The sequence below is a fragment of the Macaca nemestrina genome, chromosome 16 (genome assembly GCF_043159975.1).
Source record: "Macaca nemestrina isolate mMacNem1 chromosome 16, mMacNem.hap1, whole genome shotgun sequence".
NCBI lineage: Eukaryota > Metazoa > Chordata > Mammalia > Primates > Cercopithecidae > Macaca > Macaca nemestrina.
Window position 1 is genome coordinate 3,220,806 of NC_092140.1, and position 23,681 is coordinate 3,244,486.

Sequence of the window (23,681 nt, forward strand, 5' to 3'; positions counted from 1 at the left end):
GATTAGCTTAATAGATATATATATAAATAGATGCCTTTATTAAAAGTCAACATTTATTAACGATTTTTAGAAAATCTCTCAGTAAACTTAAACTGGAAAGAAACTTTTATAATATGACAGTAAGTATTTACAGAAAGCAAGCCTACTGCAGACGTACTCAACTGTGAAATGCTGAGAGCTTTCCCTTGGAGACCGCGAGAAGGTAAGAATGCCTTTTCTCTCTCTTTTCAGCCTTGTTCTGAATGTCCTGCTGGTGCAGAAAGGTGTGAAAAAGATGCTAAATGTATAAGTATTGGAAAGGAAGAAATAAAACTGCCTTTTTCTCAGGAAATATAATTGTGTGTGTAGACCATCCAAAATAATCTATGAATACATCATCAGAACCAATAAATTGGTTTATTAGATGTAAGACCAACAGGCAAAAATCAACTATTTCAGTACATCAATAACAAACAGTAAGAAAATCAGTTTTAGAATAGCTAAAACAAGCTAAAATAGTCTTGAAAGAACATCAAAAAGTTAGAAATAAATCTGACTGACACACAGTATCTCTGGACAGAAAACCATAAACTACAAGTGTGACAAATGGAAGAAAACCTAATAAAATGGAGAGTTCAACAAGAGGAAGCCTCATTTTTGTAAAGCTATCAACACTCGCTCAAGTGTTCTACAGATCACTGAAATCCCACAATTCAAACAGATCTGTTTGTGGAATGTGACAAGCTGTTTCAGAAAGCTTGTGTGACTCACCGTGCTTGGCTTTCGAACATCATTCTTCTCTCTCAGGAACCTGGACTCTGTGGGAAAGGGGCTGACTTTAGGCCAGGTATGGAGAGAGAATAACGTGGACCTGACACAACCTGAACAAAAACAACAACAAGGCAGGTCCAGAGGACACGGCACCAGCTTGTGGGATCTCCTGCCCCATCTAGGACAATGCAAGCAGCAAAGTCCCCTAAGTTCACACCGATCAAAGTAACTCAACCAATAAGGGAGGCCGAAGAGCTCTTCCTTATCATAGAAAACTGTTTCCTAGGACAGCTGTGACAAGAGATCACAAACCTAGTAGCCTCAACATCAAAAATGTATTGTCTCACAGCTCTGGAGGCTGGAAGTCCCAGATCAAGGTGTCCATAGGGTTGAATCCTTCTGAGGCTAAGAGATTGTCTGTTCAAGCCTCTCTCCTTGGCTTGTAGATGGCTGCTTTCTCCTGGGTCTTCCTATCATCCTCCGTGTGTGTGTGTCTCTCCACCTAAATCTTCCCTTGTTATAAGGACACCTGTCTTATTGGATTGGGGCCCACCCTAATAACCTTATTTTATCTTGATCACCTCTGTAAAGACCAAACTCCAAATAAGGTCACATGTTGAGGTGCTAAGAGTTACGAACTTGGGTGCTGGGGTTATGAACACACAATTCAACCCATAACAGCAACAAATAAATGTAGCAACAATGGGGTTAGAAAAATCATCATTTGAAAACCACCATGTTAACAATCAACTCAGAATCATCAACAAATGCTAAAACTAATGGATTAAAGAATGATGTGTAACAGGGTATTTACATAGTATCAAAGTATCTCCCTCTCAGAATAAATACTAATTTACAAAAGGAAAATAATATTACCTGTACAGGAAAGAGGACTGTCAGACATCTCCTTAACTGTGTGGCGCTGGGAAGCACGTGTTCCATAGTACAAAATTCTTTGTACTATTCTCGCAAATTTTCTGTCAGATTGAAATTATTTCAAAGTAAAAATTTACCAACTTTTTTTAAGTAAGTTATTCAAAAATGCAAAAGGACTGGAAGAGCCTTGCAAGATCCAGGCAGGAGCTTGCTCTGCTGGGCAGTCACACCGCTCAGAGCTGAAGGTCACAGATGCCGTGGAGGTGGCAGACCGTCTCAGTGTGTCCTAGCTGTTATAACACACCACCACGTCTCAGTGTGTCCTAGCTGTTACAACACACCACCACGTCTCAGTGTGTCCTAGCTGTTATAACACACCACCACGTCTCAGTGTGTCCTAGCTGTTGTAACACACCACCACGTCTCAGTGTGTCCTAGCTGTTGTAACACACCACCACGTCTCAGTGTGTCCTAGCTGTTGTAACACACCACCACGTCTCAGTGTGTCCTAGCTGTTATAACACACCACCACAAACCGGGTGGCTTCCAACAACAGAAATGTGTTTCTCGCAGTTCTGGGGACTGGGAAGTGGAAGATCAAGGTGCTAGCAGACTTGGTGTTGAAGCCTGGTTCCTGGTTCAGAGAAGCCATCTCTTTGCTGCAACCTCACATGGCAAAAGGGATGTGGGAGCTCTCTGGGGCCTCATTTACAAGGGCACTAATCCCATTTGTGAGGATCTACCCCCATGAGCTCCTCCCTCCCAAAGGCCCCAGCTCCTCATTCTATCACATTGGGAATTAGATTTCAACATATGAAATTTGGGAGGACACAAACATTCAGACCATAGGGCAGACAAACAAAACACTGAAACAGAACAGACTCAAGAAACCCACTGCATGGATGGCCTCCTGCATTGTGACAAAGGAACAGACTCAAGAAACCCACTGCACGGATGGCCTCCTGCGTTGTGACAAAGGTGGCCCCACAGAGCGCAGGAAACGCAGGATTTCTAACACGTGAGATGGGAAAATTAAGTATTTATATGAGGAGAAAGAAAGAAGGAGAGAAAGAGAGGAAAGAGGAAGGACGGGCGGAAGGACGGGCGGAAGGACGGGCGGAAGGACGGGCGGAAGGACGGGCGGAAGGACGGGCGGAAGGACGGGCGGAAGGACGGGCGGAAGGACGGGCGGAAGGACGGGCGGAAGGACGGGCGGAAAAGAGGAGGAAGGGAGAAAGATGTAACCTCCACTTACCACCATATACAAAAATCAATACCAGCTTACCAAAATGTGAAAAGTGAAACAACAATGCTTTGGTAAGAAAACACAGCAAAATACCTTCATGACTTCAGAGTAGGGAAAGACACTTAAAGCAGACACAAAAAACTCTACCATAAATGAAAAAGAGTATGTTTTGGATGACATTTTAATGAACAACTCTGTCCATTATAAGAAACCTTAAATGAGCCAAAATCCAAGCCATAGAGTGGGAAGAAGATATTTAACTGACAAAGAAATTGTATCTCAATGATACAAACAACACCTACAGGTAAGAAAAAAACAGACAACCCCATAGAAAACCAAGGACCTTAACAGGTGCTTTGCCGAAGAGAGTATCAAAGTTGCCAATAGCATATAAAAAAGTTCTCACCCTCATTAAGATGAAAATGATTACTTTGAGATACTACAACACACAGAATGGAAAACATTAAAAAGAATGACAGTAGTAGATTGCTGTGGTCCAAATGTATTTCCCACCAAGTTCGTATGTTGAAATCCTAACCACCAATTTGATGGCATCTGGAGGTAGGGCCTTTGGAAGGTGGCTAGGTCATGAGGGTGGAGCCCTCGTGAGTGAGACTAGTGTCCTTATGTAAGGGCTGAGGGCCAGGCACAGTGGCTCACGCCTGCAATCCCAGCACTTTGGGAAGCTAATGTGGGTGGATTGCCTGAGCTCAGGAGTTCGAGGCCAGCCTGTACAACATGGCGAAACCCTGTCTCTACTAAAAATACAAAAATCATCCAGGTATGGTGCCACATGCCTATAATCCCAGCTACTCAGGAGGCTGAGGCGGGAGGATCACTGGAACCCAAGAGGTAGCGGTTGCAGTAAGCAAAGATCATGCTACTGCACTCCAGCTTGGGCAACAGAGCGAGACCCTATCTCAAACAAAAAAAAAAGGTGGGAGGAGAGTGGGGGGGGCCTTGAGGGAGCCTGTTTGGCCCTTTATCGCTCATGCCATGTGAGGACACAGCAGTGAGGCACCATCTGTGGAGCAGAGATCAGCCCTCACCAAATGGCCTGCTGGTGCCTTGATCTTAGACTTCCCAACCCTCCAGAACTGTGAGCAATGTTTCCATGGTTATAAATTACCCAGTCCAAGATCCTTTGTGATAGCAGCTTGAATGAGCTGTGACACACCTATGGTGAGGTTGGAGGGAAACAGAAGCTTTCAGACACTGCTGGTGGCCTGTAAATTGGACTACCGCCTTGGAAACTGTTTGACTCTATCTACAGAAGTTAAAGATACACACACGCACTTTCACAGCAATTTCCCTGCTAGGTAAATGCACAGCCAAGATTCATGAACGTGTGTACCAGAGAAGGACACTTCACCTCTATTGTGTTATTTCCAAGAGCCCAGAACCCCACTTCAGTGGTGAGAAAACAGACAAACCCAGACTGAGGGACATCCTGCAAAATACTGACCTGTTCTCCAAACTGTCAAGGTCACTTAAAAGCAAAGAACATCTAGAAAACTGTCACAGACCAGAGGAGGCTGGGGAGACATGGTAACTACACATGAGGTTTCTGAATGGGACTGTGACACAGATAAAGGGTATTTGTGAGAAGCTGACAAAACCCATGCAACGTGCAGAGTGCATAGTCCATAGCAAGGTGCCATTGCCGGTTTCTTGATGCACGATGATAACATAAGATGTTGCCCATAGGGGAAATGGGGTGTGGGCTCTCCATGCGGGAGCGCTCTGTACTATCTTTGCATTCTCTCTGCAAATCTAAATTCGTTCAAAACCTAAAAATTTATTTTAAAAACAGGTTAGTGAGCATCCGCCTGTGTATAATTGGCCGTTCTCTTTGGGTCTAACTTAAGGAGATATTTTCTTTTCTCTCTCCGCCTCCACCAATGTTGTGTGTTATCTATTCAACGAAATTTCATGGAAATATATTCCTCATCTCACATTAGGATCCATCCTAAAAGTATGAATCTATAGAAGGGATTTCCTACAGGCTCACACTGAGCTGCCATTTCTGTTTCTCTCACCCTGGTGAACCTTCGTAACTTGAAGGAAAGGGGCAGAAACATTTGTGGTGAGACTAGTCGAGTGTGTGGGGATTAGAGAAAGAGTTTTCCAAATGGAAAAGGTCTAAGAATTGATCAGTAAGAAAAAAAAGTAGAATTAAGGATGTGGACTATAAAGAAAGCTATAGCAATCTGAAGGTTGAAGCCATCTACATTATAATTATTTCCCAAAGCAAAAAATGTAATAGACAGCCCCATCTGTCTGAATCGACTTTTACAAAACCCAGGGAAGGATTTCCGGTCTGTTTTTTTCTGTATGGAATCTCATCCACAGATGCTCAAATAATTGCAGCTCCCAATATTGTAATCCTGCAGGGGGCCATTTGGGAAGTCCCTTCCAGTCACAGAAACAACCAATCAGGCTATATATTGAATCCGATTTGCTTTAATATGTGGTCATTTCCCAAAGGGATCAATCAGGCTCAGAAACGGCCACAGCTGACTGGGCCATGCTGAAGTCTGACCGGTCGGTCATCAGCACAAGAAAGGCTCCCTGTGCTCCATCCCCGACCTTGAGTCCCAATCCCCCTGTCTGGTCCAGCAGCTCCTGTTGGAGGTTTAATAATCAAATCCAACAGATACTGCACCTGAGCAAGCTGGGCAAAGGCGCTATCCCCAGCTCACTTCAGAATGAGGAAACTGAGCTCAATTTTCAGTTCGGGGCCAGACAGAGCAAAGCATAGCCAAGAGGGGCGGAATTCTCTTTCCACTGTTACTGGAACTTTTTCACCCAACGAGGAGAATCTGGTAAATTAATTTGCATCACGTGCCCTTGCAGGGGTACAGTAGTGAAGGATTTTCCTTGATTTCTGTCGCCATTGAGATACCTTTCATTAAGTGCTGCTTACAGAGTCACAAATCTTTTATAGTCACACGACAGTGGGTGAGGAGCCTTCTGTGCCTGATGGGACACCTGCACATTCCCTGAGAGGGCAGCTGCAAACTTGAAACTGGACTTGCTCCAGTGGTTCCCAACTGTGTGCTAAGGAACAGTGGTGGGACCACAGATTCCCAGGAGTCCCACAGGACACTTTCTGCTTTCAGAACACACAATCACATTCCCGGAAACTAGTAGATGATGCCATATCTTTGTGGAGCTGGGGTTTTTTTAGCTGCTACAAAAAAAGCGAGACTCAAACAAAAGTCAAGGTGGACCAAGAAATGAGGGTGACTGTGTCCAACGATTCCAGAGATAGGGAATTGTGCGTGACCAGCAGCTGTGCTCACTCATAAGCAAGTGGCCCTTGCTATTTAAGGATGAAATATTTTCTTTTATTTTGATTTATGTGTTATTTTCGTAAATTATATCTAGTTGTGAGGACATGGATATTTATTGTCTGAGCATTACTACTTAGTAAACAAAACTGTTAGGTATTACTTTTATCCAAGGGGTGCCACGAAAAAAGCTGCCATGCACTAAAAGGGTGCCCTGACTTAAGTAACCTCGGGAACCTCTGGAGCAATCAATGTTGTCCTCAAAGAGGTGAAATGACTTATTTCCTTTTGAAATTCTTCCTATTATTTTCTACAAGTTGAATGGCTCATTGAGCTTTAGCCGTCTGTATCAAAACCTCAAAAACATACTTTAAAATGTTATTACAGAAAAACATTTTTTTTAAATGGAAAACATTCCCCATGACTAAAGAACGATATTCAGTATCAGATTTGCAATTTCAATTTCCCAGTCCTCTATTAACTGATGGGTGCCTTGGCTGGCCACTTAACCGGAAGTTCCTTTTGCCACAGATCAGCACATCCTTCTCCTTGTCACATTAACACTCTCTTAGATGTCAGGGGCAGCCGGAAACTCCCCTGTACGGGCAAGGTTATAAATGAAAAGCAGGCACACACACACACACAAAAAAAGCAGTCCAATGGCTGGGCATGGTGGCTCATGCCTGTAATCCCAGCACTTTGGGAGGCTGGGGTGGGTGGATCGCTTAAGGCCACCTTGGGCAACACGGCAAAAGTCATCTCTACCAAAGTTCAAGACCAGCTTGGGCAACACAGCAAAACCCATCTCTACCAAAAATATACAAATTAGCCAGGTGTGGTATCGCGCACCTGTAGTCCCAGATGCTCAGTAGGCTGAGGCAGGGGGATCGCTTGGGACCAGGAGTTTGAGGCTGCAGTGAGCCGAGATTGTGCCACTGCACTCCAGCCTGGGTGACAGAGAAAGATACTGTCACAAAAAAAAATTAAAAATAAAAAATAAAAAAGCAGCCAGAAACCATTTAGTGACAACTCAATTAATGAATTGTTTGGGGACAAAAATCTACATGAAAACAGTGTCTCTGATTAAACAAAAAGAACCAGAGAGGGCAGCAGACACCTCATGTCACATCCACAGTCCTGCAAGTCATGAGAGCTGGGGCTGAGCAGGGGACTGACAGCTCCTCTCCCACCTCTAGCCTCCACACACCCCAAACATGAATGCGAGCAAGACTGTTGCCTCACCTGCTGAGCCCGTCCCTGTCAAACTCACACACACATCTGCGCCATATCAAGAACCTCAATTTTCAGTACATTCTACTCTACACTACTACTGCCGACTAAAAGCACTAAAAGCCATCTGAATTCAGTCATGCAGGCTGATAGATTCTCTCCAGTTTTCTAGGCTCTGTGTTTTTCTTGCCAGAGACATAAGTCAAACTTCTAAACACCTGAGCCGCTCCTCAAACCATCCCAGGAAGGGATGAGAAGCTTCCACAGCCTACCCCTTACCCCTGAGCAGCTCCCCTAACCACCCCTTATTCCTGAGCAGCTCCCCTCTAACCATCCCCTATTCCTGAGCAGCTCCCCTCTAACAACCCCTAATTCCTGAGCAGCTCCCCTCTAACCACCCCCTTATTCCTGAACAGCTCCCCTAACCACCCCCTATTCCTGAACAGCTCCCCTAACCACCCCCTATTCCTGAACAGCTCCCCTAACCACCCCCTATTCCTGAACAGCTCCCCTAACCACCCCCTATTCCTGAACAGCTCCCCTAACCACCCCCTATTCCTGAACAGCTCCCCTAACCACCCCCTATTCCTGAGCAGCTCCCCTCTAACCACCCCTTATTCCTGAACAGCTCCCCTAACCACCCCCTATTCCTGAACAGCTCCCCTAACCACCCCCTATTCCTGAGCAGCTCCCCTCTAACCACCCCTTATCCCTGAACAGCTCCCCTCTAACCACCCCCTATTCCTGAGCAGCTCTCCTCTAACCACCCCCTATTCCTGAACAGCTCCCCAACCACCCCTTATTCCTGAACAGCTCCCCTCTAACAACCCCTTATTCCTGAGCAGCTCCCCTAACCACCCCTTACCCCTAAGCAGCTCCTGTAACCAACCCTTACCCCGATCAGCTCCCCTAATCCAACCCTTACCTCCTGGGCAGTTCCCCAACCTGCTCTCTTAACCCTTGTGTAGGAGTGGCACCTCTTTAATTGTGAAAGGTAAGCAATCTCCCAAAATGAGATTTTCTTTTCCCTAGGGAGATACTCTTAGAAGTGTGCAAAGACAGGTATAAAAGATGGAAGTCAACTACAGAGCAAGGAAAATGTTAAAGCAGCAAGATCAGAAAAAAAAAAAAAAAAGAAGAAGTGATTTGGTAGGCCAGGTATAGTGGCTCAACGCCTTAATCCCAGTTGTTTGGGAGGTTTGAACAAGAGTTCAAGGCTGCAGTGAGCTATGGTCACACCACTGCACTCCAGCCTGGGTGAGAGAGCTAGACCCTGTTTCTATTTTTATAAAAAGAAGGATAGGGGCCTAAGCTATGAGGATGCAAACCATGATGTAATGGACTTTGGGTAATAGGGTGGAAGGGCGGGAGAGCAAGGTGAGGGCAAAAGACTACACATGGGGTATAATCTACTCTGCTCGGGTGATGGGTGCACCAAAATCTCAGAAATCACCGCTAAAGAACTTTTCCATGCAACCAAACACCACCTGTTCCCTAAAAACTATGAAATAATAATAATAATAAATGTTTTGTTTTAAGCAAAAAAAAAATTTTCAAAGATGAGAAGTTATTAGTCCCTCCCAAATATAGTATTTACCAAGGGGAAATGAACAACTATGTTCATACAGTAAGTTTTACATGACTGTTCACAGCAGTTTTGTAATACTTATCTCAAATAAATACTTGAAAACAACCCAAATATCCAACACCAGGTGGTGGATTCAGACAATGGAATACTATTCCACTATATAAAAAAAAAAAGAAATGGACTAGGATGCATGCAGTAACATCGATGGATCGCTGGAGAATCATACTCAGTGAAAACAGCAAAAACGAAGGGCTATGTCTGATTCTATTGATGAGAACTCCTAGGTAGGCAGAATTGTAGCGACAAAGTGGATGAGTGATTGCCCACGGCCAGGTGTTGGGGAGAGGGACTCTACCCCAGAGGAGTTAACAGGAATTACTCAGAGGTATAGAACCGTTCTTTATCTTCACTGTGATGATGGGGACATGACTGTATCCAGCTGCCAAAATTCATTAAACTATTCACCTAAAATAAGTCCATTTTAATGTGTGTAAATTATGCTTCCAAAAGTCATTTTTAAAGTAATTGGCTAACATTTGTTAAAAGAAAAACCTTTTTATTTAAGATGATATTTATTATTTTAATTAATAAGCTTTATTTTTAGATTGGCTTTAGGCTCAAGGGTGAACTGAGTGGAAAGTACAGAGTTCCCATATGCCCGCCATCTCCGCACACACCCCGCCTCCCTGGCATGGTCAAGATCTCCCATCTCCGTGGCATATTTGTTACGATCCATAAATCCACACATCATTAGCACCTAAAGTCCATGGCTTACATTCGGTTTCACTCTTGATGTTGTACCTCTATAGGTTTGGACAAATGTACAATGACATGTACCCACCATTGCGTATCATGCAGAACAGTTTCACTGCCCTAAAAGGCATCTGTGCTCAGTCTGCTCACCCCTCTCTCCCCCATAACACCTGGTAACCACAGATCACTTTATTATCTCCATATTTTTCTTTTGCAGAATGTCATATAATTGGCATCATACAGTCTGCAGCCTCTTCAAATGGGCTTCCTTTTCTTAGTATGCATTTAACTTTCCTCCATGTCTTTTCAGGGCTTGTCAACTCATTTCCCTTTGGTGCTGAATAGCATCCCATTGCCTAGATGTACTACAGTTCATTCACTCACCTACTGAAGGACATCTTGGTAGCTTCGAAGGTTTGGCAATTATAGATAAAGTTCTATAAACGTAATGTGCAGGTTTTTGTTTGGACATAAGCTGTCAATTCATTTGAGTAAATACCAATGAGCATGACTACTGGATCCTGTGGTAAGAAATGTTTAGTTTTGTAAAAAGTGTCAAAGTGTCTTCCAAAGTGGCAGCACCATTTTGCATTTCCACCAGCAATAAATAAGACTTCCTGTGGCTCCATGTCCTTGCCAATAAAACATAAATAAATATATAAATATATTAAAAATTAAAAAAACAAAATAAAAAAAGAGAAAGCTGAACTGGCAATTTTAAACAGAGAAAAAATGTGTCTTAGAGAAAGACATCAAATTTAATTAAAATTAAAAGGAGAAAGTCAAGATAAAACAGATGTCATGAAATTTATATAAATAGAAAATGAACCCCTTTGTGTATGCATTTAAAAAAGAATTACATGTAATAGATGAAGAAATGCTGGCATGTAAAGTGAAAAAAAAAATAAAGTCACTTATAAAGTATTTTAACATTTTATCCCAGATGGTATTATGGAAAAAAGCTGAGGGGAAAGAGGCTTAACCTAAAGAACAAAATCAAAATATACAAGGATTGAGCGAAAACCACCAGTGTCCAGGAGGTGCAACGGACGCTCACCATCGGCTAGCATTTTGTTGAGGGTTTTTATGTCCCTATTCATAAGAGATACTGGTTTGGAATTTTCTCTCTTTGTAAAATATGTGTTCATTTGGTATCAGGGTAATGCTGGCCTCAGAAAACGAGTGGCGAGGCATGCCTCTCTTCTATTTTCTGGAAGTGAGTGAAGAATTCATACTAACTCTTCTTTGAATATTAGTACAAGTAAAGGGTGAGCCATCTGAGCTTTTCTTGGGAAGTTCTTAGATTCCTGCTTCCATCTCTTCCTTTGTCCCCTGAAAAACCCCGGACCTTGCCCTCCCCAACCCTCCTGTCCTCCATCAGCCAGCCCTGCCCCAGCTCTTCATCCCAGCTTGGGCTATGTCCTTCTCCATTTGTGATGGAAAGCCAGTAATCTGAGCGCTCACGTAAGCAGGACTCCATGCCTTGCTGTCACTCACATTTGCATGCTGCTGTTTCTGGACCCCATACACATAGGGAAAAATTTAGACATCAACGCAGAACAGTCCTCAGGGGCATATGCTCCCTGGCTTTTACCAATGTGCTTATCTGTCAGTGGGCCTGGGACATGCCACTTTTTGGTTTGAAAAAGCCAGATGGGCCTTTTCACAAGAACCTTCAAGAAATCAGAACATCCCTGAGGCTGAAACCATAGTGGAGAAACTTAGAATCAGTTCCCATTGTCATCCCTCAAAAACTGATTAGTCAAAGAGACAAAAGACTGCAGGCAACACAGATGAATCTGTCTCTCCCTGAAGACACAAACTAGACAGTATCTAGAAGGACTGCTCTGGTCTCATTCTGGACATCCAGATGGCTCCTGCTTTGGTCACTAGGTTCATAAATGGCTTACAGCAGTAATTAGGATGTTAGCCAAAAACACTATGTAAATTAGCAAAATGTTCCTCTCTCTGAAATGCGTGCACTAGGCCAACAACATGAGGATTCCATTGCAGAAAAAGTCAAGTAAACACAGTGCAAACTAATGGTTTCACAACTTAAACACTTCAAAGAAAACAAGCCAGGGCAATCTGTTCCCTCCAAACCCCCCCAGATAGGGATTCTTCAAGATACTGTAAAGAATTGTAGATATTGTAAAGAAAGACTCTGGATTGCCTAGCCTTAAGATGCAAAAAGGAATAAGTGTCCATCTCCCCACTTTATTTTTTCCATGGGAACTTCCCCTGTGTGTCCACACTAACCAGATGCATGAAAGGAATTCATCAGCCCACTGATGGCCACACACCACCTTCCTCGTGGACTCAAGGGCAATGTTCCACCATGAGCGCTTCTTACTTTCCAACCATGCTTAGAGCACAGAAACCACACTTGGTCACCTCCTACTTTACCTAAACCTCTTCCTTTCTGACTAGGACCTCTGAGTGCCCACCACAGCTTCATGCTCAGCTTCACGATCCTGAGCAAACCTTCTGGGAGGAAAGCTACTCCCCAACCTGAATTCCAGTATTCTTGGCGCTGCCAAGGGCCCGCCTCTGAAGTCCCTGACTCCATGTCTGTGCACCTTTGTCCTTGTGTAACTCTCATTGACCACCTACGTTTTCTTGCTCCTGTTCAAAGCCCCTGAACCCCCTTTAAACTCTCAAATACAGACCATATTCACTACAGACCATATTCACTACAGACCATATTCACTACAGACCATATTCACTACAGACCATATTCACTACAGACCATATTCACTACAGACCATATTCACTACAGATTATATTCACTACAGATTATATTCACGACGACACCTGACTTCCTTTAGGCTACTTACTCACCTGATATAGGCCAAATTCGAGAGGCCGAAATAGATCTTTCCATGCCCTCCCAACATGTTTGCATAATTCAAGGCTTTGAATTATGGGCTCTTTGTCCCCACGCCCAATCCCTATAATAACACCATCTTGGTGAGGGAAACTACCTATTCCCAAACAAAAACAATAAGCAAAATAGTCAAACCCAGAACTCCTCCAGTTCCTAACTTCAACACCATCCTGGCCTCTAGCTCACCTGGACACTCACCTCAGTCAGTGATACTCTTCTGACTTTTCGGTATACTTCTTCACCTCAGCTTACAAGACTTGCTGTCTTCACATGGAAAAATCAACAATGCAGATGAACTTTCGTGTCTCAGGGGCTTACTGAGCCCTACTTATTTCTCTTGAACCCTAGATGCAAACCTGAGGGATTTAACCTTTCTCTAAAGCCCTGTCCTCATTCAGTGTGTAGATGTCTTAGTCCATTTTGCATTGCTGTAGAGGAATACCTGAGCCTCGGTAATTGATGAAGAAAAGAAGTTTATTTGGCTCACAGTCCTGCAGCCTGCACAAGAAGTATGGCACCAGCATCAGCTTCTAGGGAGGCCTTGGGAAGCTTCCACTCAAGGTGGAAGGTAAAGGGAACAAGCATCACATGACAAGAGGAAGGGAGCAAGAGAGAGGGGGAAGAAAGGACCAGGTTCTTTTCAATAGCCAGATGTCATGTGAACTAAGAGTGAGCACTCACTCACTACCGGGAGAATGCAACTAGCCATTCATGAGGCATCCACCTTCATGACCCAAACACTTCCCCACAGGTCCTGCCTCCAACATTGGGGATCACATTTTAACATGATATTTGGAGGCGATAAACATCCAAACTGTATCAGTAGATGACTATCTTCTCTGCTTTCCTGATTTTGGCAGTTTGCAGTTGACACCCGCATTTACTCCAAGCTCTCACCCACAAGGACCACAAGGTCTCTAAAGACAAAATGCAATCATGCAGCATCCACTGCATTACCTGGGACACGATATCTTCCCTTCAGGGGAGAGTGCATTCCCTAAAGAAATTAACACTACCACCCACTCCCCTCTTCCTGAGACCGAACAATGACACAGGGGGGTTCTAAAATTGGCTACTGCCAGAATTGGATCCCTGACTTTCCCCCATCTTATCTTCCTTGGATGCCATGACTAAGGAGACTGTCACTGAATCCTATACCTGGGACTCTCCTTCCATGTCTACATTTCAGACCTCAAATCTTCTCTTTACTAGTCTGTTCTTGCAATGATACAAAGAAATACCTAAGACTGGATGATTTATAAAGAAAAGAGGTTTAGTTGGCTCATGGTTTCACAGGCTGTACAGGAAGATGATGCTGGCATCTCCTCGGCTTCTGGGGAGACCTCAGGAAACACAATCATGGTGGAAGATGAAGGAGGAGCAGGCACATGACACGGCCAGAGTAGGAGCAAAAGAAAGAGAGCAGAAAGGAACTATACACTTTTAAATGACCAGATCTCACAAGAACTCATTCGTTATCGCAAGAACAAAGCCAAGAGGATGATGCTAAACCATTCATGAGAAACCCACCCCCATGATCCAATCACCTCCCACCAGGCCCCACTCCAACATCAAGGATTACAATTGCATGTGAGATTTGGTGGGGACACAGATCCAAACCATGTCACTCTCCAGACTTTCTTCCCCCAGTTAGACTTCCCATTACCCATGGCCAATCTCCCTTTCTACACATGAAAGGGCAGGACCTGCCTCAGTGGTCCTCACTGAAGAATGCAATGGCGGCCAAGGGCCGATTAATCAGGCACTTCAGCCTTGGAGTCTGTGGCTCTGGCATCAGCCTCTTGGCTGTGTGCAGTTACCACTGCCCCAAAGTCAGTCCAAGCCACTGCTGACCAAGTTCTGAGCCATTTACTTGGCCTCAGCGTTCCCCATATGGTTCAGACCTGGGAACACCCAACACTTCTGCTTCCAGACTCACTTGCTATGAAATCCCAGTATGCCCCCCTCCTATTGCTGTTCACCACCTTCCCAACCTCAGTGCAGCCCCTCCCTGTCCCCTGAGGGATGGCCTCCCCATGCCTCACCATCCGTCTTCCACTCATCCTCACCCCAGCCTTGCCAGACTCCTCTCAAACACCACAAGTCACCCTCTTAGCAGAAGACTCCAACCTCAGGAACACAAAGAGGGAGTGTCAGACAGAACACACCCCACAGCTCCCCACACCCACAGAGGGCCAGTTCCTGAGGCTACATTAGCCTGAGTGGCCACACAGACACAAGCTCACACCTAGGCATAAGGTGAGAGGGCCAACAGTTACTCAGAGGGCAGGCAGACGCCTGGGCTCCAACTTGATTTGGTATGCTATGGAAACAAAGAAAGTTCAGGACAGTGCCAGGGAGTCCTCAACACAGAGCCCAAAAGGAACCGAGAACAGGACTCAAGCAGGTAACTGCACCCCCACGTCCATAGCAGCATTGTTCACAAGAGCCAATATTACTCAGCCTTAAAAAGGAAGAAAATTCTAGTACCTGCTACAACCTGGGTGAAGCTTGAGGACGTTATGCTATGTGAAATAAGTCAGTCACAAAAGAACAAATACTGTCTGATCCCACTTATATGACATCCCTTATGTTGTCAATTCGTAGAGAGAGGAAGTAGAATGGGGCTGCCAGGGGCTGGGGTCAGGGGAGGGAGACAGGAAGTGAGTGTTTCATGGGCACAGAGTTTCACTTTGGAATGATGGAGAGGTTCTAGACATGAATGTTGGTGCTGGTGGCACAGCAATGTGAATACATTTAATGCCACTGAAGTATACACTTAAAAATGGTTAAAATCATCAATTTTGGCCTTTATAGCCAGGACCGCCATCTTTCAGTAATTCGCCAAAATGACAAACGCAAAGGGAAAGAGGAGAGGCACCCGATATATGTTCTCAAGGCCTTTTAGAAAACATGGAGTTGTTCCTTTGGCCAAGTATATATGAATCTGTAAGAGAGACGATATTGTAGACATCAAGGGAATGGGAACTGTTCAAAAAGGAAGCCCCACAAGTGTTACCATGGCAAAGTTGGAAGAGTCTTTAATGTTCCTCAGCATGCTGTTGGCATTGTTGTAAACCAACAAGTTAAGGGCAAGATTCTTGCCAAGAGAATTAATGTGTGTATTGAGCACATGAAGCACTCTAAGAGCCAAGATAGAGATAGCTTCCTGAAACGTGTGAGGAAAGTAATCAGAAAAAGAAACGAGCCAAAGAGAAAGGTACCTGGGTTCAACTGAAGTGTCAGCCTGCTCCACCCAGAGAAGCACACTTTATGAGAACCAATGGGTAGGGCCAGTGCTTCTGGAACCTCTTCCCTATGAATTCATGGCATAATAGGTGTTAAAAAAAAAAGATGTGTGGACTGTAAAAATGTTTCTTTTCATTGAGTAGAAGTGTGGTGTCCTCTCCCCCAAATTAATATCTAAAGCAAATTTTAATTGTGTCCTAATTCATAGGTAATGTCTTTACTATTCACATTTAATGTATCTCTTGCTGAAAGATGTGATGTAGCTTATTGTGCAACAAATTACTCAATTGGTTAGAAAATGGCCAGATACTATTTATGAAATATTTGTACTGGTTTGAAGATAATCCTGTAAATCATCATGGAAGCAATGAAATAATTTATAAAAATTAAAAATAATAAATTTTCTGTTATATGTATTTCCCCACAATAAAAAACAATTTTAAAAATGGAACCCAATAGGCTAATTTACAAGAGGCTTTACTGTTACTCAAGAAATTAGCTATTCTCAAATGAAAGTTCACACTAACACCCTGAAGCACAAGGAAAGTCCTTGGCTGACAAATATGCTAAGATAGCCAATTGCTAAGATGACTCTTCCTCAATTCACCACCTGCCTCCACTGCCCAGTCTCCTCTAGGGACGGTAGCCTGGCTTAGGAGACTCAAGGCATAGTGGTTGCTGGCACTGAGGCTGAAAGAGGTCCTGGAAACCAGACTAGGTATTTTATCCACTCAGCTGGGGCTTGGAGATACCCAGATGACTGCTCGGTCTCTCCCAGGTCCCTCCCCTGAAATACGGTTGTAGCAGGTCAGTCTTGCATTGCTATAAATAAATACCTGGGACTGGGTAATTTATACAGAAAAGAAGTTTAGTCCTGGTATGGTGGCTTAAGCCTCTAAATCTACCAATTTGGGAGGCCGAGGCAGGCGGATCACTTGAGGTCAGGAGTTTGAGACCAGCCTGGCCAACATGGTGAAACCCCGTATCTACTAAAAATACGAAAATTAGCCAGGTATGGTGGCACATGCCTGTAGCTCCAGCTACTCGGGATGCTGAGGCACAAGAATCACTTGAACCCAGGAGGAGGAGGCTGCAGTGAGCCAAGATCACGCCACTGCACTCCAGCCTGGGCAACAGAGTGAGACTCTGTCTCAAAAAAATAAATAAAAACAAAAAAGAAAAGAGGTTGAATTGGCTCATGGTTCCACAGGCTCTACTACAGGAAGCATGATGTCGGCATCTGCCTGGCTTCTGAGGAGGCCTCAGGAATTGTACAATCATGGTAAAAGGCTAAGGGGGAGCAGGCTCGTCACATGGCCAGAACAGGAGCAAGATGCTGGGTTGGGGAGGTGCAGGAGTGCCACACACTTAAACCAGCAGATCTCCCAAGAAGTCATGATCACAGAGACAGCATCAAGCCATGAGGGATCCACTCCCCGGATCCAAACACCTCCCACCAGACCCAGCCTCCACCATCGGGGATGAAAATTCAACAAGAGATTTGGGTGGGGACAACATCCGAACTGTAGCAGCAGTCCAATGGCCTCCACAACATTATACATCCCAGCAAAGGAAATCCACAAGTACTGGTGGTCCAGGGAACCTCAACTTGCCCCGACTGCCAGAAACAGTCCTGGTCACAAGCAGAGATGGGGCAAGGGTGAGGGGGACGACAGCCAGTTCTCCGGTCCCTTTCCACTGGCAAATGGATTTGTTCACCTCCCGAAGTTTCCTGGGCATGAACACATTCCAATCTCAGCCTGCACGTTTTCAGATGAGAGGAGCTTTTCCCGGCAAACAAGCTACTGCCATCACTGAAGCCAAGCTGTTGCTGGAGAAAATTATCTCCACCGGGGGAATCTCTCCGTTCCTCTCCAGCAAGAGACTCGCGTCTCCAATACGGCCATTTGAGTGCTACCACTCACAAGAGCAGCACTGGCCTCACCCACTCAACCCTCTGGAAGCATAGAATGAGCCAAGGGAGCTCTTCAGCTCCAAACAACCAAACTCCCAGGACCTTAGCCTGCCTTAGCCCTCGGTCTGCCTCTAGTCCTGAAGATCCCCCAATCCTCCCCTCAGTCAACGCTGACGATCCTCTTATGAAGTAACTGCCACCCACCAGTGCAAGTCTGACTCCTCCTGGACCTTAGGAGACCTGAATCTGAACCAGTCGCACCCTCAGTACCACCAAGTTCTCATACAGTGCACTCATGCTTGTCCCCCCATGGTCCAGGCTGCCTCTCCCCAGATGTCCCACCACAGCCTTCATACATCTCAAGGTTAGAGACCTGGCCTTCCAGAAAAGACACCAATCAAAGACGAACCGTGAACCCAAATGGAAGGGACCCAGTGCTGTCCTGCTGTACTGGCTTCCTGTGGCTGCTCTCACACAGTCCCACACGCTCTGGCTTAAAACAACTCGTTTATTTTCGGACACTTCTGCAGGGCAGAAGACTGAGGCCGTTTCATTGGGTGAATGTAAAGGTGCTGGTTCCTCCTGGCGGTTCTGGGAGGAGCTTCTCCTTGCCTCTCTCCAACCATCACTTCCTCCTGCCTGCTGCTTCCTCCTCTGATCTCCCCCTGTCCCTCCCTTGAGGACCCTGATGACTAGGGCCCACCCAGATAATTCATGACAGCCTCCCCATCTCAAGACCTTTAATTTAATCATATCTGCAAGGCCTTTAACAATGAGTACAGAAACATCCAGTTAAAGGGGATTCGAACTCCCAAGGTTTCCTGGGAATCAATTTATTTCAATCCTAGTCTGCACATTTTCAGAATGGGGAGAGTTTTCCCTGCCGTTGGTAGGAGGCATTACTCAGCCTACTGAGTCACTAATGACACAGCAAAGCTACAAGAAGTGCAACCTTGGGCTCATGTTTCACAATATTAAAAATGCAAGTCTTCCTCCAAGTGGAAATCCACCCCCAGCAGAAAACCTTAAACTGAGGTTCTTGCAAGAGCCTCCAGACACAGATGACAATACGAAGTAAACTGACCTCCAAAGACCGGCAGAAGCCTCAGATGACATGAAGTGGTCAGCTTCCACCCAAAACACTGAAACAAGGCCCTCCAAGATTCCCTACTTAATCCCCAGGTCTCCTTTCCAGTCCTTCAGCCTCTGACCCCAACTTCCCTCAACATCCTGCACCCTAAAATAATGTTGCCCTGTACGGGCCTCGGTGTCCTACATCCCAGGCAACCCCACCACGCAGAGAGGAAACAGGCCAGGTGCAGTGGCTCACGCCTGTAATTCCAGCACTTTAGGAGGCCCAGGAAGGCACATCACCTGAGGTCATTTGAGTTTGAGATCAACCTGGCCAACTTGGTGAAACCCCGCCTCTACTAAAAATACAAGAATCAGCCGGGTTTGGTGGCAGGTGCCTGCAATCCCAGCTACGTGGGAGGCTGAGGCAGCAGAATCGCTTGCAGCCGAGAAGTAGAGGTTGCAGCGAGCCAAGATGATGCCACTGCACTCCAGGTAGGGCAACAAGAGTGAAACTGCGTCTCAAAAAAAAAAAAAAAAAAAAAAGTAAAACCCCCGGCTTCAGATTCGCGGAAGTTGCGCCTCTCATCTCCTGTCGCTGGATGCACTCCCCATCCTCCTTAGCGTCCCCCACTGGCTTCTAAACTACCACAGATCATCAAGCCTAACACTCACGGAGCCTGAAGTCCAACATAATTCACTTCTCTTGAAGTGCGCAGGGTCCCCGACCCCACATCCTCCGGATTGGGTGTAGAAGGCAGGGGCGCTTTGATGCCTGATAACCACCACTTTCTCCTCCACAATTCTCTGCCCCGCTCATAGACTAAGTCCACACACAGACTCTGCCCTCCAAAGGGTCCACCTTGGGGCCTGCCTTCCACCGTGGTGGGCCGGGTGGAATCATAAGTCTAGGAAGAAAAAGGCAGGGACCTTCCGCCTCCTTTTGCCCGTCCTGAGGCCTCGGCGGTGACAGCAGCAGGTCATCACAAGAAACCGTGGCCCAGGAGTGCCAGGAAGCAAGGTGCAGGGGGCTGGATGCTGGGGGGTGGGGGGGTCTGGCGCATGGGTGAGACAGCCCTCCTAGCTCCACAGGTACCCTGGGGAGAGGCGATTTAGCATGGGTGGGAGAATATCGATATTGGAGTAATGACAAAATAAGACCGAGACTTACCATTTTTTCGTCCCTCCAGGCTGTGGGAGACCAATTAGCTGGTGGTGATGTGTCCGGAATGGGTGGGTTCTTGGTCTCACTGATTTCAAGAATGAAGCCGCGGGCTCTCGTGGTGTTACAGTTCTTAAAGATGGTGTGTCTGGAGTTTGTTCCTTCAGACTTTCAGATGTGTCTGGAGCTTCTTCCTTCTGGTGGGTTCGTGGTCTCAATATCAGGAGTGAAGCTACAGACCTTCATGGTGTGTTACAGCTCTTAAAGACAGCGCGTCTAGAGTTGTTCTTTCTTCCCAGTGGGTTTGTGGTCTTGCTGGCTCCAGGAGTGAAGCTTGCAGACCTTCGCGGTGAGGGTTACAGCTTATAAAGGGAGTCTGGACCCAAACAGTGAGTAGCAACAACTTATTGCAAAGAGCAAAAGAACAAAACTCCACATGGTGAAAGCGCACCCGCTCAGTTTACCGCTGGCTCGGGCAGCCTGCTTTTATTCCCTTACCGGGCCCCACCCATATCCTGCTGATTGGTCCATTTTACAGAGAGCTGATCGGTCCGTGTTGACAGAGTGCTGATTGGTGCGTTTACAATCTTTGAGCTAGAGATAGAGTCACAGAGTGGTAGTTAGCTAGATGCAGAGTACCAAGTGAGTGTATTCACAAACCTTGAGCTAGACACAGAGTGCTGATTGGTGTATTTACAAACGCTGAGCTAGACACAGAGTGCTGATTGGTGCACGTAGGATCCTCCAGCTAGATATAAAAGTTCTCCAAGTCCGGTGGATCCTGCACTAGGGCTGCAAGGCGGAGCTGCCCGTCAGTTCCGAGCCGTGACTGCACTCCTCAGCCCTCTGGCTGTCGATGAGACCCGGCGCCACGGAGCAGGGGGCGGCGCCCGTCGGGGAGGCTCAGGCCGCGCGGGAGCCCACCGCAGGGGGAGGAGCTGCAGGTCCCAAGTCCTGCCCCCGCCGGGAGGCAGCTAAACCCGGCAAGAACTTGAGTGCTGCGCCGCCGCGGGCCGGCACTGCTAGGGGACCCGGCGCAACCTCCGCAGCTGCTGGCCCGGGTGCTAAGCCCCTCACTGCCCTGGGCCGGCGGTGCCTGCCGGCCGCTGCGTGTGCGGGGCCCGCCGAGCCGCGCCCGCGCCCGCCGGAACTCACACGGGCCCACGAGCGCAGCCCCGGTTCCCGCCCGCGCCTCTCCCGCCACACCTCCCTGTAAGCAGAGGGAGGAGGCTCCGGCCTCAGCCAGCCCAGACAGGGGCTCCCACAGTGCCGTGGCGGGCTGAAGGGCTCCTCAAGCCCTCGGCCAGAGTGGACGCCGAGGCCGAGGAGGCGCTGAGAGTGAGGGCTGCTAGCACTTTGTCACCTCTCAGTGAGATCAATCAAGTTCCCTGAGTGCCAGGGCTTAGTGGGCACGTGTGCATTCCAACAAGGCCACTGTCAGCCAAAGGCGGGAGCAAGCTTGGACCGCCCCAGAGGGACTCTCTCCCTTGCTGTCCTAGTGCATGAGCAGGGCTCTATGAGAAGGAGATTAGGCCACCTGAGGAGCTCCGTGTTTCCTGAGGAAAGGTGATCAATACAGAAGCATCAGAGGGGACTGGGCTACTAGGTGAAGGCCAGTAGTCACAACCCCTCCTGCTGAGCTGACCTTCAGGTCTTGGGGTCTAGTTATGCATGGACAGTCTGCCTCTGGTTTTCAGGGGTATGTGTCCATTCATTTCTCCTCTGTCGTGTTCAGCATGTTTGATGGCACCCAAGGAACACAGAGGGTCTCCCACAGCGACATTCTTATCTCTGAGCTTGGACTGCTGCTAACCTAAGACTCTGTGGTCTTAAGGGAAAAGGCTTTGCGTCAAAATTCAAAGCCATTGAGTTCCAATCCCGTCAAAGTCAAATTTTTCATTAAAAGTTCTAGTAATCTTTTCCCGTAAGAGTAACTTTAAATTGATTCTTAACCCATTTTGAAATATTGAAAAAGTACTAATTTGATCCAAGGTGTTTCACGTACGTGAGGCCATCCCTGCTACTCTCAAACCCTATCCTAAGGAGCAGTTTCCCCTGCAGAGAAGCCTGCAAGGGCGTTTTAAGAAATGGGAAGCAACTGTGAGCGTGGAGGAGCAACAAGGGTCAGAAAGATCACTCGTACTTCTACTACTTACAAGAAAAATCTTGCTTACAAAACCGATTTTGTTCAAATCATTTCATCTCACTGTCCCTGAGGTTTTCTGCAAATTGCGTTGTACTGATGGACTTACAAAAGGTTAAGGTAATAACTGCAAAATATAGTACTGATTGTTTCGCTCTGATTATAAAAGCAACATACATTTATTTTATAGGCAATTTACCTGTAGAAATGACAAGGAAGACTTTTACTTTTTATAGAAAATTTGTCAATATTGTATTTAAATTTTTTAAGCTGAAAGAACCGCTAATACACCTTTTAAAAACTCATAAAAGCAGCCACAATTGAAACATTAACACACAAATGCAAATGAAAACGAATGATAGTTAGATTTGCCAGCATGGTGGCATGGTACTTAATGTGACATTTTCTCTGAGAACAATCTGACACTTTATACCAACAAAAATCTGAAGAGCAGCTTGAAATAAAATGACTTTTGGATAAACATGTGGCTACCCATCTCCGCATTATTTCAGAGACAAAATATGTTTCATTATTTCAGAGGCAAAAACGTCTGTAGCCCAGAAACAAGTTGCCCAAACTGGCTGGTAGAACGGATCTTGTATGTGTATGCTGACTCATGGGTTAGTCTACACACCGATGTTTCCTGGCTTTGCTTGCTAAGGGGGCCTGGAAACAGTGATCACCAACAGCAACAGGCACACCCAGCACCCAGATCTTGGTTTCTAAACATCACTCTCAAATAAAAGGAAGCAGGCCCACAAAGTGAGGCTCCGCGCGCCCAGGACACCAGAGTGGGAGAATGTGAGAGGAGCACTGGCGCCAGCCCCCAGGAGCAATGGATGGTCAACACGGGAGCGATTTGAGCAGTAAATAAACAGCATAGTCTTGGGTTACAACCGGGAGTATACAATATTTACGTGCTAACATCTCTAGACTTCCAGTTTTTTCTCTGCACACATACACTTCCATGACACACAAACACAAACATACACACACCACAGATTGGTTTTTATAGATTTAGAATAACACACAATATTCTGCACTTGCTTTACTTCATTTTGCAATATATCTTTGAGATCTTTCCATATCAGTAAACAAAGATTTCCTGCATTCTTTTAATGTGGCTGCATATTATTTCAATGTATGGACATTTATATTGCATTAAATATTTTGTTATTGCAAATAATGTATGTGTACATCTACATGATAAATTCCTAGAAGTGAGATTGCTGGCTCATATTTTGAAAATTTGTGACTGTGATGGTGAATTTTTTTTTTTTTTTAACTACTTGCTTTTGTTAAATTTAGCATAAAAAGGCTGGGCACGGTGGCACACACCTGTGGTTCCAGCACTTTGGGAGGCCAAGGCGGGAGGATCACTTGAGCCCAGGAGTTTCAGACCAGCCTGTGTGACATGGCAAAACCTCGTGTTTTCCAAAAGTACAAAAATTAGCCAGGCGTGGTGGCTTGCCCCTATAATCCCAGCTACTCGGGAGGCTGAGGTGGGAAGATCGCTTG

General features: G+C 45.9%; 2 long non-coding RNA genes across 3 annotated transcripts in view; one reads left to right on the forward strand and one right to left on the reverse strand.

The window, feature by feature from the left end:
* Positions 1–4,648, reverse strand: LOC105485295 (uncharacterized). 2 transcript variants are annotated; one of them, XR_989470.2, is made up of 4 exons: positions 4,338–4,648; positions 1,627–1,727; positions 751–797; positions 1–247 (listed from the first exon to the last, which is right to left on the reverse strand). It is a non-coding gene; the product is annotated as an uncharacterized lncRNA (long non-coding RNA). The 2 variants fall into 2 exon arrangements; XR_011614585.1 differs by lacking the exon at positions 4,338–4,648 and adding an exon at positions 2,522–2,725.
* The window catches only part of LOC105485294 (uncharacterized), a 27,201-nt gene continuing 6,327 nt past the window's right edge, over positions 2,808–23,681 (forward strand). Inside the window, exons 1-2 of the long non-coding RNA XR_011614584.1 lie at positions 2,808–2,943; positions 10,047–10,150. This is a non-coding gene — a long non-coding RNA (uncharacterized lncRNA). The remainder of the gene's footprint in view (positions 2,944–10,046; positions 10,151–23,681) is intronic.